Here is a 13,410-nt window from a genome sequence, read left to right as displayed (position 1 = left end):
TGGTCTATAGTTACGAGACAACCTACTTAATATCTACTAATCTTGGTCTCCATTCGCTTAGCTCGGGCATAGTTTGACAGATTCATTGTCGGAAACCTACAACACAACAATTCCTACTTCTCAGTATTAATAGCTCAAGTATACTATAATAATTGTAGACTTCTTTCTTTAAAAAAAGAAGATTTATTCTAAATAGTGGAAGTGTATACCAAACCCAGAGATAGGTAAGAGAGCTCTCTTACATATCTCTGACCAAACCCATCAAATTTTGGGTAGTATATATTTAAAAAATATATTTTAGTTATTATAATTTAACATAACTATTTATTATATGGTGCAGATAAATAAATATTGATTGTCGGTAATTCGCAAAGTTCTATTTTATTTTCTATTTAGTTTGTTTACTATTAATATTGGCTATGAGTACGTGTGCTTGGTTGTATAGTAATTTCCAGCCACTTTTAGTCTGTCAAAAAGTAACTAACTTCGCAAAAAAATAATTACTAAATTCACTAGACAGTTCGGACTGGGAATAGCGAACCGAGTTTACTTGGCACTCTTGATGCACTCTTGACAGCTTAGCATTTGGCTGTCCCATCGAGCAAAAAGACAAAAGAGGGAATCTAATCGTTATGAAAAGGCGACCAAAAAAGTGGCCTCTGATGGCGGACATATCCGGAAATGCGAATGCGCCAAATTTAAATTTTCCGACACTTATTAACAGTAGCTATAAAATAGTTTTCAGAATGTGTCTTAGACGAGAAAATTTTAATTAAATATTAACGATAACAGTCTAAAATGTGAAACAATTGTTAAAAAACTTCAATATAAATAAGATTTCATGTGACAGTTGGGACAAATAATAACATAACCCAACTAAATTTGATTTCTTAAACAAGGAAAGACTCTCTTTCCTTGTTTAATTTGGCCTCTCAAGATGGCACTTCCTGTCTAACAATATTTTTGCCCCCACTACCTTTACATTCCCTCTTTTGTCTTTTTGCTCGATGGGCTGTCCCTGCTGTCAGATTGTGTTGTCGTTGTGGCTGTGGGTTGTGGAACATTTTTGGATTATGTAAAATACAAACAAATTTAATATTATTAAGTTTAAAGTTTAACCACCAAATGGAAGCAATAAAACAAGAAATCAGTGATGAGACCTGCGAAGTAAAAATAGAGAATATTGAATTGGATGATGCTCTTTTGGATCGATTTAAAGGTGAAATTAAGGAAGAATCCAATCTAGAAAGTAATGATGATACTTTTGATCGTTCAGCTTTCAAGGAATTTCCCATACAGACTGAAATAGAACAAGATGGAAATAAACTTACTCGTTTTAAAGGAAAACGAAAAATCAAAGGAGGTAATGCAATATACCTATGCTTTTCCCATCTTTCATACTACATAATATATATCTGTACCCCAGAATAAAAGTGTATTTAAGTCCAAAATATCGGATCTGAATTTCGCGTTCTATTAACATATTACATGCCACGTCAGACTGCCCGACAGTGATGTTTCCATTCAGGCCATGTCGGGAATATATCATTGACGCACACTTTTGTGTAAAAGGCCTCGACACGAATGTCCGTATGGGGTATTTTTCCAATATACGCGTGGCACGCAATGTGTTAATGAATGGCAACCATCAACTTCTAAGTAAGTATGACCATGCAATAAGAATTTATGTGTAATGGTTTTCAACATTGGATTTTTTTTAATAAATATATAAAAATAAGCCATAACCATAACAATGTTTTTGATTTTGAGATGGACAGTTATCAGACCATATAATAATTTCTTTTTGGTGAGGTTTACTTAACATGCGATAATGCCCACTATCCTGATGCCATTTCATTTGCACCATGTCCTGATTTGGACTCGAGACATTATTCGTGGCATCATACATTGTGTAATTATATGTCCAAAGTATTAAAGAGTAAAATCTTTGCCCGTTGGTTAACACTGTTGTTGGGAGGCATTTTTTTACATAGACGCATATCATAATTGTTGTAGAATTTTGTTGTTTTGTGCATATTTTATCTTCTTTCTTTAAAGAGTATCTTCTTTTTGCTTCTTTAGCTTCACTAAAAATGAGTCACATTGATCGCAAGTATCATTATCTGGAGACTTGAAGGAGTAATTGAACTCGTGTGTTAAAAATGTAAATATATAACCATCCTTTGGCAATCAGATTTTTATGTGTAGTTTTTTCTACACACTGTGCTTTATAAAGTCTATACATTTTTGCGGAAGTCACCTTACTTTACAATAGTAAGGTGACTTCAAAGGTATTTTCTGCTTGATCTCTCTCTTGAATAATGTCATTGTTCAACAGGGAATTTCATAATATGGTCACGAACTTCTTGTTTCACAATTTCAGGTATCTTAACATGGTTTTCATGCTTCCCCCTTTTATCCACAGCAATTATACCCCATGCTTGTTTTTTCTCCAAAGATGTGGTCACAAAAGTTTGTGAAATATGCAGAGTGTTAACAAAAAATATTTTGCACACACATACCATGGAATTATTTTTGCTAAAATAATACTGTCATGTATGAGCTCTAGAATTCTTTCTTGCATCAGTTCTACATCTTTTTCTAAACGTTTGTAATAATTGGATATATGCTGATATAAACTGACGTTTACGGTTTATGTCTTTGGATGCATCCCAAAAAGCAGCATTTATATTATTTGTTCTTTCTTGCTCAGAAATTTTTTCATTGCATTTTAATCGGCACACCAAACTACAAGGTGGTTTTACTAATTTTTCAGGGATAAGTTTCATCTTGGATGTGTGTTCTAGTAGAGTAGAGTAAATTTTTATTTGCATAAATTTTTAAACATAATTGAGCAAATAACGTCACATTATTCATTACAGAATAAAAAAAATATATATATTGACATCACACATTTAAAATATATTAACATAACAAATTAAATATGCTGATCAAGGAGAAGGATAGGCTAGGTACTCCGCCACAGTGTAGGGCTCAATGTCAACTAGGTGTTGAAAAACCTTTCTTTTAAAAGCTCTATAGTGTGTTTCCTGTTGAATGTCAGATGGTAGACTATTATAAAATTTAACACATGCATACAAAGGACTTCTCTCTGTTATAGACAATCTGTGAAGTGGCAAATTCAAATTAAGGCTTCTTGTATTATATTCATGATTGGGAAGCAGGTGACAATACAAAGAAAAATTTCTAAAGGGAACATAATACATTCAAATATATAGATGGCTGAGAAAGTGAGCATATTGAGTGATTTGAATCAGCTTCTACAGGATTCTCTCGCCTTCAATCCTAAGATCACACGGACTGCCTTTTTTTTGACTATAAAGACAGTTGAGCTATCTACTGCAGCACCCCAGAAGATTACCCCATATCGCATAATAGAATAAAAGTCTGCATAATATACTGATAGTAAAATCCCCTGGTCTAGATAGCTCTTTAACACCCTTAATAAGTAGCAGGCTCTATTCAGTTTTTTTGTCGTATTTTGTATTTGTTCCCCCCAATTCAGATTCTGGTCAACATGAATACCAAGAAATTTAACTGATCTAGCAGGTTCTGTGTTTTGTGATAGGAAATTAATTGTATCTGGAAACTGCTCTGTGACTGGCTGGTTCTAAAGTAGACAAAAACTGTCTTATCAGTATTAAGCAACAACCGATTTCCACTGAACCACTGTTCAGCCTTGCTTAGAATTTGCTCTGCCACTGTGAGGAGTGTTTCTAAAGTTTTTTCCCAGAAAAGCACATTTGAGTCATCAGCGAAATTTACAGGGTTTGAGGAACTACTAACCACCGCATTTGGAAGGTCGTTTATGTAGACCAAAAAGAGAAAAGGCCCCAGGACACTCCCCTGTGGTATGCCTAATTTTAAATTGATAGGATCAGAGTAAACCTTACATCCCCTTTTCTCCAGGCATACCTTTTGCGACCTATTTGTGAGAAATGATTTTATCCATTTTAATGCCAGTTCCTGTATTCCATAAAGATGTAATGTTTGTAATAAAAGAACATGATCTGGGCTACCGAAAGCCTTAGATAGGTCCAAAAAAGCACCTAGTGTTTTCATCTTTGCCTCCAGTTTTTCTAAAATTTTTGATATAAAATCATAGGTAGCTGTCTCAATAGATCTCCCTGCGAGAAAACCATGCTGTGAACTACTAAATAAGTTGTTTGTAGTGAAAAAGTTTTGTAGTCTAAAATATATTGCTTTTTTCGAATGCTAGTCCGGCAATAACTTTTTTGTGTTGTTTACTTATTTTCCAATTCTCTATTTGTCTTTGGCTTTTCCTACCTATTTGTTCATTTGTGCATTTATTGTCTCATTAATTTTATCGGAGTCTGCAGAACCATCGCTCTCGCTGTCATAGTTGGGATCTGCTGTACTATCGTCAGTGTCTTCTTAAAATTCTGTTTCCCCCTTATAAGTGTTACTCTTTCCTTCCATTAATTGTTTTTCATTTTGTGTGAAGCTAAGCTCTCTTCCTCTCTCGAGTATAAAAATGTTCCTTTTGTATATATAATTTAATATTATATATATATATATATATATATAATATATATATATAATATATATATGTATATATATATATATATATATATAATATATATATAATATATATATATATATATATATATATATATATATATATATATATATATATATATATATGTGTAACAATAAAACACTGAAAACTTTGTTTTCAAAACTTCCACAAAATTTATTTTAAATTCTTATCACTACAGCTGTTTCGGCTGATTGCCTTTCTCAAGTGATCTGTTTTTGGCATGGGTTTACACTTTATAGTCTCTAATGAAATAGGTTGAGGAGGGGAGAACTGTTTGTCTCAAGCTGGTCATTCAGAATTATATCTGTGTTTTTTAATTTGTTGATTTCCATAGATTCTAACAAAGATAGCTTAAGGCCTTTATTTTGAATGTGGAGAATTTTAAATTCGTCATTAAAAGAATGATTATGATCTAGAAGGTGAAGTGCGTATGTAGAATCTGTTTTTCTATTATTGAAAGTACTTTTATGTTCTGCTATTCGTTTATTAAAATTTCTACCTGTTTGACCAATGTAAGTTTTTGGACAGTCGCCACATTTAAGTTTATACACACCACTGTGTAATTGTTTTTTATGTTGGCTCTTGTTGTTTTTAATATATTTGCCTAGGTTGTTATTTGTTCTGAAAGCTGGTGTTATTCCTTTCTTTTTTATGTGTTTGGCTATTTTTGTTGATATTTTGCCTGTATATGTAATCGAGCAGAAGGTACTGGGTTTTCTCTCTGGTGGTGGAAATACTAAGTTCAGGGCTTTCTTGTGTAGTTTCTGATTTAACATTTTATTAATTGTATGTTCGTTGTATCCATTGTTTACTGCTATTTGCTTAATGATATTTAATTCTGTCTCAAAATTGTATTTTGACATAGGAATTGCTGTTAATCTATGTAACATACTATGATAGGCTGCCAGTTTATGTTGTGTGGGATGGGATGATGAATTGTGAATAGTCGTGTCAGTATGGATAGGTTTATGAAATATGGAAAAGTCATGTTTGTTTTTAAGTCTGGTAATTTTTAAATCTAAAAAATTTATGGATTGATTTTGTTCTGTTTCTATTGTAAATTCAATATGACTATGAAGAGAATTAATATACGATAAAAATTGGTCGAGTTGCCTGTTAGTTCCTGTGAAACATAACAGTGCAGGACTTATAATGGGCAATCCTCTAAGCCCATTGCTATCAGATATTTTTATGGATCATCTAGAGACAAAGATTTCAAAACATCCCATATTCAAACAGTTTTTATATTGGTGGAGATACGTAGACGACGTACTGGTAAAAATCAGAAAAAAGAAATCATTGGTTTGATCATGAGTGCGAAATGGCCACAAATAGAAAGAACGCAGCATATCAAAAAACCATTGACGCAGGTTGTACACGGAGAAAAAAAGAAGAGTATAGACGTCTTAGAAGAGAGGAAAAACGTATCCATCGACGTAAGAAGAGGGAATACGAACAGAACACTCTCAGTGAGATACAAAGTTTATTCGATAAAAATGAAACGAGGAAATACTACAAATCCTTAAATATTAGCCGTCGAGAATTTAAACCACGATTAAAAATTTGTAAAGACACTAACGGTGAAATTCTACATGATAAAAACTCAGTTCTTAACAGATGGGCACAACATTTCAGCGAACATCTAAATATAAACGATATTGAAGGAGAGTACAATATAGAAAATGAACAAAATATACAACGTCAACTACACAGTGAAGACCCAACAAGAAGAGAAGTGTCAGATGCGATCCTAAAACTCAAAGACAATAAAGCCCCAGGAATCGATGACATCTGTTCGGAAATGTATAAAAAAGGTGGTGATCAACTTTTTGCAGCAATACATAAACTAATAGTACTTATATGGCAGAATGAACGGGTACCAGAAGAGTGGCTGAAGGGAATAATATGTCCATTGCATAAAAAGGGGGATCAACTGGAGTGTAAGAACTATAGAGGCATTACTCTGTTAGCATCTGCGTATAAGATCTTCGGCAATGTATTATCTGAAAGACTTAAACATTTTACAAAGGATATTGTTGGTCAATATCAATGCGGATTTACTGGTGGAAAGTCAACTACACATCAAATTCAAGCACATAGGCAGATTCTAGAAAAGTCACTAGAATATAACATAGAAACACACCATCTCTTCGTTGACTTCAAAGCAGCCTATGACAGTGTGAAAAGAACTGCATTATATAATGCAATGATAGACTTTGGGATCCCACCTAAGTTAGTTAAGTTGACCCACCTAACAATGCAAAACGTAAGCTCATGCGTTAGAATTGAAGGAGAAAACTCTACGTTCTTTGACATTAATAATGGTCTAAGACAGGGGGACGCGTTGGCGTGTCTGCTCTTTAATATTGCCTTGGAAAAGGCAATCAGACAATTAAATATTAGAATGAATGGAACTATTTTTAATAGATCGACGCAAATTCTCGCATTCGCTGACGATATAGTTATAGTGGGCAGAAGTATGAGAGACATGGTGCAGTGTTTTACAAGGCTTGCGGACGCAGCAAGTGAATTAGGACTTGTGGTAAACGAGGAAAAAACCAAATATATGTTGGTTTCTAAAAACCCTCGAAATATCCAAGAAATAATTCAAATTAACAACCATACCTTTGAGCAAGTCAAAGAATTTACATATCTTGGATCGCTAGTAAACGCAACAAACACGACAAGCGACGAAATAAAAAGACGCATAGCAATAGCAAACAGAACTGTTCACGGCCTCCGGAGACATTTAAAAAATAAAAATATAAAACGTGCACTAAAGCTTAATATATACAGGACCTTAATAAGACCAGTTTTGATATATGGGGCTGAAACGTGGATCTTATCTCAAAATGATAAAAGACTTCTTGGTATTTTTGAGAGAAAAATTCTTAGAAAGATTTTTGGGGCCGTAAATGAAAATGGGCTATGGCGTCGAAGATACAACTTTGAACTGTATCAGTTATACACCGATCCAGATATTGTGAAATTCGTTAAAGTGCAGAGACTTAGATGGGCTGGACACATTGCTAGGATGTCAGATCACGAATACACGAAGAGATTAACATTTTCACAACCAGAGGGCACAAGAAGCAGAGGACGACCACGAATGAGATGGATTGATGATGTGGAAGAAGACCTACAGATTCTAGGGGTTAGAAGATGGAGGGAAGTTGCCAGGAATCGACAGGAGTGGCGACTTCTTTGTGAGCAGGCCAAGATCCACAACGGATTGTCGAGCCACTTATGATGATGATGAATATACGCAAAAAACATAAATTTTAAAATAAAGTGAAAATTTACAACATAATCCGAGTTGTTGGTTTTTTATTTTTATCTTCGTAAAGTAAGTTAAATGTATATTGGCTATTGGCAGTTTTAAATACTTATGAATATTACATTTTAATTTATATTGTATTATTATATTGAATTATGTTGCAGTGTATTTATTGTATTGTAATTTTTATATTAATAACAAAATAAACAATGAATTTTACAGCAGAGTATGTGTAATTTTTTTTTGCATTCAACTCCTTTTATACATATATAAAAATAAAAATATATATTTTCATTAAAATATTGATACAATCCTTCATTTACTATACTCCTATTACAGGTCAAATGTTTATATACAGCAGACGATGCACATTATACCTATATAACTAATTATTTTTCTCTTTCTGCTCTCTCTTACCTATAGCATTACATATGTAATGATTGTACAGATTGACTTCTATATAAATTTTTAACGGCGAACGCGTGTATAGAAGTATAACTTCTACCGGCAGTCCCACTGGACTGCCACACCCGTTTTTTTTATATTCATTTTTATTCACTAATGAAATAATTCTCTGTGATCTGCTCATCTTTTTTCATTTTTAAAACGAAAATATACTGAAATCACGTTAAAAACTACTCTGAAAACTTAACTATTTGAACTAACGTCTGTTCCTACAAACAGTCAAATTCAAACTATTAGTCAGAAATCGTCGGTAAACATGTGCAAACAGTTGGACAGTGAGAAAACATTAATACAGTCATCAGTGCTATCACCTCTACCCGCACTGGTTAACTTTTCGCTGTTCTTATCGTTTTTCCCTTGGCCGCTTGTTGGAACTTAGGGACTTAACACAGTGTTTCGCATTAATGTGAGAGGAAAGCATGAACTTAATTTCAACTTAAAAATAAACTTGGACTTAATACTGTCATTACTAAAAATACCAAACTAAAGACTGTACAATTAAATTTGATATCCTTTTCTCCCGGGAGACACAAGGACTTAATATCGTTTAAAATTAGCTATCTGTTATTATTCGAGATTGGGCTTAGATCTTAGTACCATATGAAAGAGGACTTAATTCTAAGTCAATTTCATTGATAATCCCGTTTTGCTTAAAATTGGACTTAATACACTTTTATTCTGAGGTACAGATGTACAGAGTGGATCAAAAGTCTGGCAACGCCTAATTATCTCTTAAATTGATGGTTCACATTATACAAAAACAGGTATACACCTATTTTGCAATGATATATGCAAGTTTGTCAGATTTACCATTTTTCTGATATAATTAGTCATTTTGGTTTTTAAGTACACCTTATACATTGTACCTTTATTGAAATCTCCACTTCAATACCAGTTCAACTGTATACAATATTTTCGATTTTATGTAGTCATGAACATCTTAAAAAATATAAAACAAAAGCCTTCTTCAACAAAAACTTTTAATTGTCTCAATCATTTTTTTATACAAACTAGGTACAACTAAATTTGAACATAATAATAATAAGTTTACGACACTGCTAAATTAATACCTACCTAATCAAGTGTTCAAAATGTCCTATGTTGTTAACAGTATCCTAAACAAATCTAGAATGTCTTATTACATTTCTCTAGAAATTAATATGGATTCATTGATAATTCTTTGCCTTAGCTCTGCAACACTTTTTGGCTTACTTTTATAAATTCTACTTTTCAAGTATCCCCAATAAAAATAATCTTTAGGATTTAAATCAGTTGAACTAGGAGGCCATTCAATACTACCTAATCTACCAATCTATCTTCCAGGAAATGCTGGCGATTTACATTACCACACAGTGTAAGTAATGTTTTGTTGCAATTTTTAATTGTATTCATTCATTACCTCACTAAATGTAATCTAAGGTCCTAGTCATCTTCATTTAATTCTTGCAAGAACTGGATTTTGTAGGCTTTAACTGAATTCCTATGTAATACACGCAAAACTATAGAATGACCCATGTCATGTATTTGTGCAGCTCTGCTTGAGCATGTTTCTGGATCTTGAACGCATTATTACTACTGCTATCTTTTAGTCATTATATAAATACCAAGTGGGACCATCCATTTAAGGTGTGTACTTAGGTGTTTCCAGACTTTTTTTCAATATATAGGTATATATATATATATATATATATATATATATATATATATATATATATATATATATATATATATATATATATATATATATATATAAATATGTTGGAAATATCGGGTATGTGGTCTATATTAAATAAAAATCTTTGTTTTTTCTAAAACTCAATATTTCGCCATTTATTTAATAGTTTCATCGGGAGTAACTGTAAAAAACAAACATTTCAAAACACAGACGTACACTTAGATTTACAATACTTACAGAAATTAAAATATTATACACATAAATAAAATTGAATATTAAAATAACATTATTGCTGATGTAACTGTACATTTAATAAAATGCTTGTTAAAATTTAAAATATATTTGAGCACGTTCGTTAACAATAAATAAGATGGAAACAAGTAAAAATTATTTCACGTTAAATATATATATATATATATATATATATATATATATATATATATATAATATATATATATATATATATACATATATATATATATATATATATATATATATATATATATATATATATATATAACTTATATGTGCTCAGAAATCTAGCATCAGGAAGAATACGAACAGCTTATTATGGGGGAATACTGAGAGTCTTTGGTTTGCAATGTAAGGCTATAAGAGTTCTTGCAGGTCTTGGGTTTAGGGACGATTGCATATTGACCTATGAAACTCTGGGAATTCTTACTGTACCCTCCTTGTATATATACACTTCTCCAAGAAATTAACGCACCACTTCAATAATTCAATTTTATTTGTAAACAGGCAAAGAGTAAAAAAATAAAACTTCACCAGATTTACTCTACATTTTATTAGTAAGTATAACAATTTGTCTAATCATCAGAACATGTTGAAGTACAGGAGAAAAAAAATAAAAAGGAAAATTCTAAAAAAATAGTGATAACAAAAGTAAACTAAAATATGAAAAAAGTCTTAATAACGAGTGTTTCCACCTTTAGTACGTATAACAGCCTCACATCGTTGGCCCATACTTAAAATCAATTGCCGTATTTCATTTTGGTCTAGTTCTCTCCAAATCTGGATCAGCCTCTCTCCCACTTCCTGTAAGTTGTTTGGTTGGATCGGTGTCGCTCTTAATCGCCTGCCAAGGATATCCCAGAGATTTTCAATCGGATTTAAATCCGGACTATGTGCTGGCCATTCCATAGTATTAATTTCTACCTCTTCTAGATAATTTCTGACGATATGTGCAGCATGAGGTCTGGCATTATCTTGCATTAGTAAGAAATTTTCACCGATATAAGGAGCGAATAGTAATAGATATTGCTCCAGGATCTCCAATATGTACATTTCAGCTGTAACAGTTTCATTTTCTATGACCACTAGGTCCGTAGGTGCAGTCAAAAAAATACCACTCCACATCATAACGGATCCTCCACCAAAAATCTGGTGTGTGAGAAGTTACACTGAGCATATCGTTCGATGGGTGGTCGCAACACACGAACACGTCTGTCGTTATTGTACAAACAAAATCTGGATTCATCAGTAAATAGCACTCGTTGCCAGTCAGCCTCTAACCAATTAACGTGTTCTCTGACAAAATGTAGTCTCCCCCTTCGATGCTCTGCAGTTAATAGAGGACCCCGGACGGCAATCCTAGGTGTTAAGTTGTATTCCCTAAGTGACTGGCGAACAGTTGCAGTACTAATTTGTATAGCATGCACGTCTTCAAGCTGAATTTGTAGACTTCGATGTATTACAAAACGTTGTCGAAGAGCAGAAATTCTTAAAAATCGATCTTGAATAGGGGTAGTTACCCGGTTTCGTCCTTGCCCTGGTCTGCGTGTAGGATCCCCTGTTTCGAGGAATCTTTCTAACACCCGTGAGACGGATATGTGGCACATATTAAACCGACAACCAATTCTCCGGTAACTCCAACCTTCTTCCGACAGTATCACTGCCTGGGCACATTCATCTTGGGATAAATTACGTGATTGACGCTCCCCAATAAACACAATTAACAATAATTAACAATTAAACAGTAGCCGAATAAAATTCGTTGAACACTTGGAAATTAGTATATTTATAGAATAAGTACATTTTTTGCTTCTTTTTGTTTTGTTGCAAAAAAAAACTATAGCGATAAAACACAGTCAATAAATATAGAGTGTACGAATAGCATATACAAGGGGCTTGCAAAATATAACATTACAATGGAAATTTTTATTAACGCTAATAAAATATTTTAATATTTCAAAGTGGTGCGTTAATTTCTTGGTGATATATATATATATATATATATATATATATATATATATATATATATATATATATATATATATATATATATATGAGAACCTTATGTTTGTTAAGGGAAGCAGGGGGTACTTTGGGACCCATGAAGAGGTGCACGATCATAACACTACGCAGATGTAATCTTGTTCAGCCTACTGGAGGCTAAAGAGGTGTCAAACTGGATCAGGGTATTGGGCAATTAAATTTTATAACAAATTGCCTGATAATATAAAGGATCTTCCCAAAACCCAAAACAAAAGTTTAAAAATAAAATTAAGGAAATTTTAATAAAAAATGTATTTTATAGTAGTGAGGAATATCTTAAATTTCAATTTTAAACTATTTTAACTCAATTTGATATGTATTTTTATGTAATTAGAATTTAAGATTTTTTAATAGAACTATTGTTCTGCTTTTATTTTGACATGTGTTAGGCTATTGGCAAAATGACATCAATAAATGATTTTGAATATAAACTAGTGATTTTGCCTGTCAACGTGTGACAGGGGATCTAATCAATTGCCATTTACAGTCACTCCACTCAATTTTTTTTGTCTTCCTCCTATTTAGAGATAGGACGACAACAAAATGAGATTTTAGTCCTTTATACAACTTTCATATCAAATAATTGACTTTTGGAGAATAGCTGAACTTTTGCTTAAAGTCTCCTTATGAAATTGATCTAATAAATTAAAATATTATGGTTGACCCGATCAAATTTGAAAACACACTTGAGAGTTTATGGTGGAGAACAACTATATCCAATGTGAAATTTACTTTAAGTAGTTTACTGTAGTAATTGATTAAGACATTTGAGGTATTGTGAAATCCTTACAGTTAATAACATGTTGCCTGCCGTAGGAATTGCCACTAAAAAAGGAATGTTTGCTACTTTGTATGGATCTTTAAACAGTAAAAGTGACTCCATCACTAAATGCAACCAAAATATATTTTAAAATGAAGCTCAGCTGTCATAACTTTAAAATTTACCAAGCAACTTGTTAGTGGTTTAATGAAATAGATTCTGGACTGCAGGCTTCCACGTTTGTCTCATGTAAAAAAATTAATAACAAACATATTTATATCATTTACTACTTCTGCTGTCTTAAATTATATTATTTTTTAATTTGATTGTTAAATTCATTTTCCCTTATACTCAAA

General features: G+C 32.4%; 1 protein-coding gene and 1 long non-coding RNA gene across 2 annotated transcripts in view; both read left to right on the top strand.

Moving 5' to 3' along the window:
* LOC140445147 (uncharacterized) overlaps positions 1-13,410 on the top strand; it is a 55,106-nt gene that overhangs the window by 39,650 nt on the left and 2,046 nt on the right. The gene's annotated exons all lie outside the window — the stretch shown is intronic.
* LOC140445148 (uncharacterized) lies at positions 1,017-13,380 on the top strand. The gene is made up of 2 exons (XR_011951372.1): positions 1,017-1,363; positions 13,111-13,380. It is a non-coding gene; the product is annotated as an uncharacterized lncRNA (long non-coding RNA).

The sequence above is a fragment of the Diabrotica undecimpunctata genome, chromosome 7 (genome assembly GCF_040954645.1).
Source record: "Diabrotica undecimpunctata isolate CICGRU chromosome 7, icDiaUnde3, whole genome shotgun sequence".
In the NCBI taxonomy this organism is placed as follows: Eukaryota; Metazoa; Arthropoda; class Insecta; order Coleoptera; family Chrysomelidae; genus Diabrotica; species Diabrotica undecimpunctata.
The sequence above is the reverse complement of the archived record's forward strand: the minus strand, read 5'-3'. Positions and strand labels throughout refer to the sequence as shown.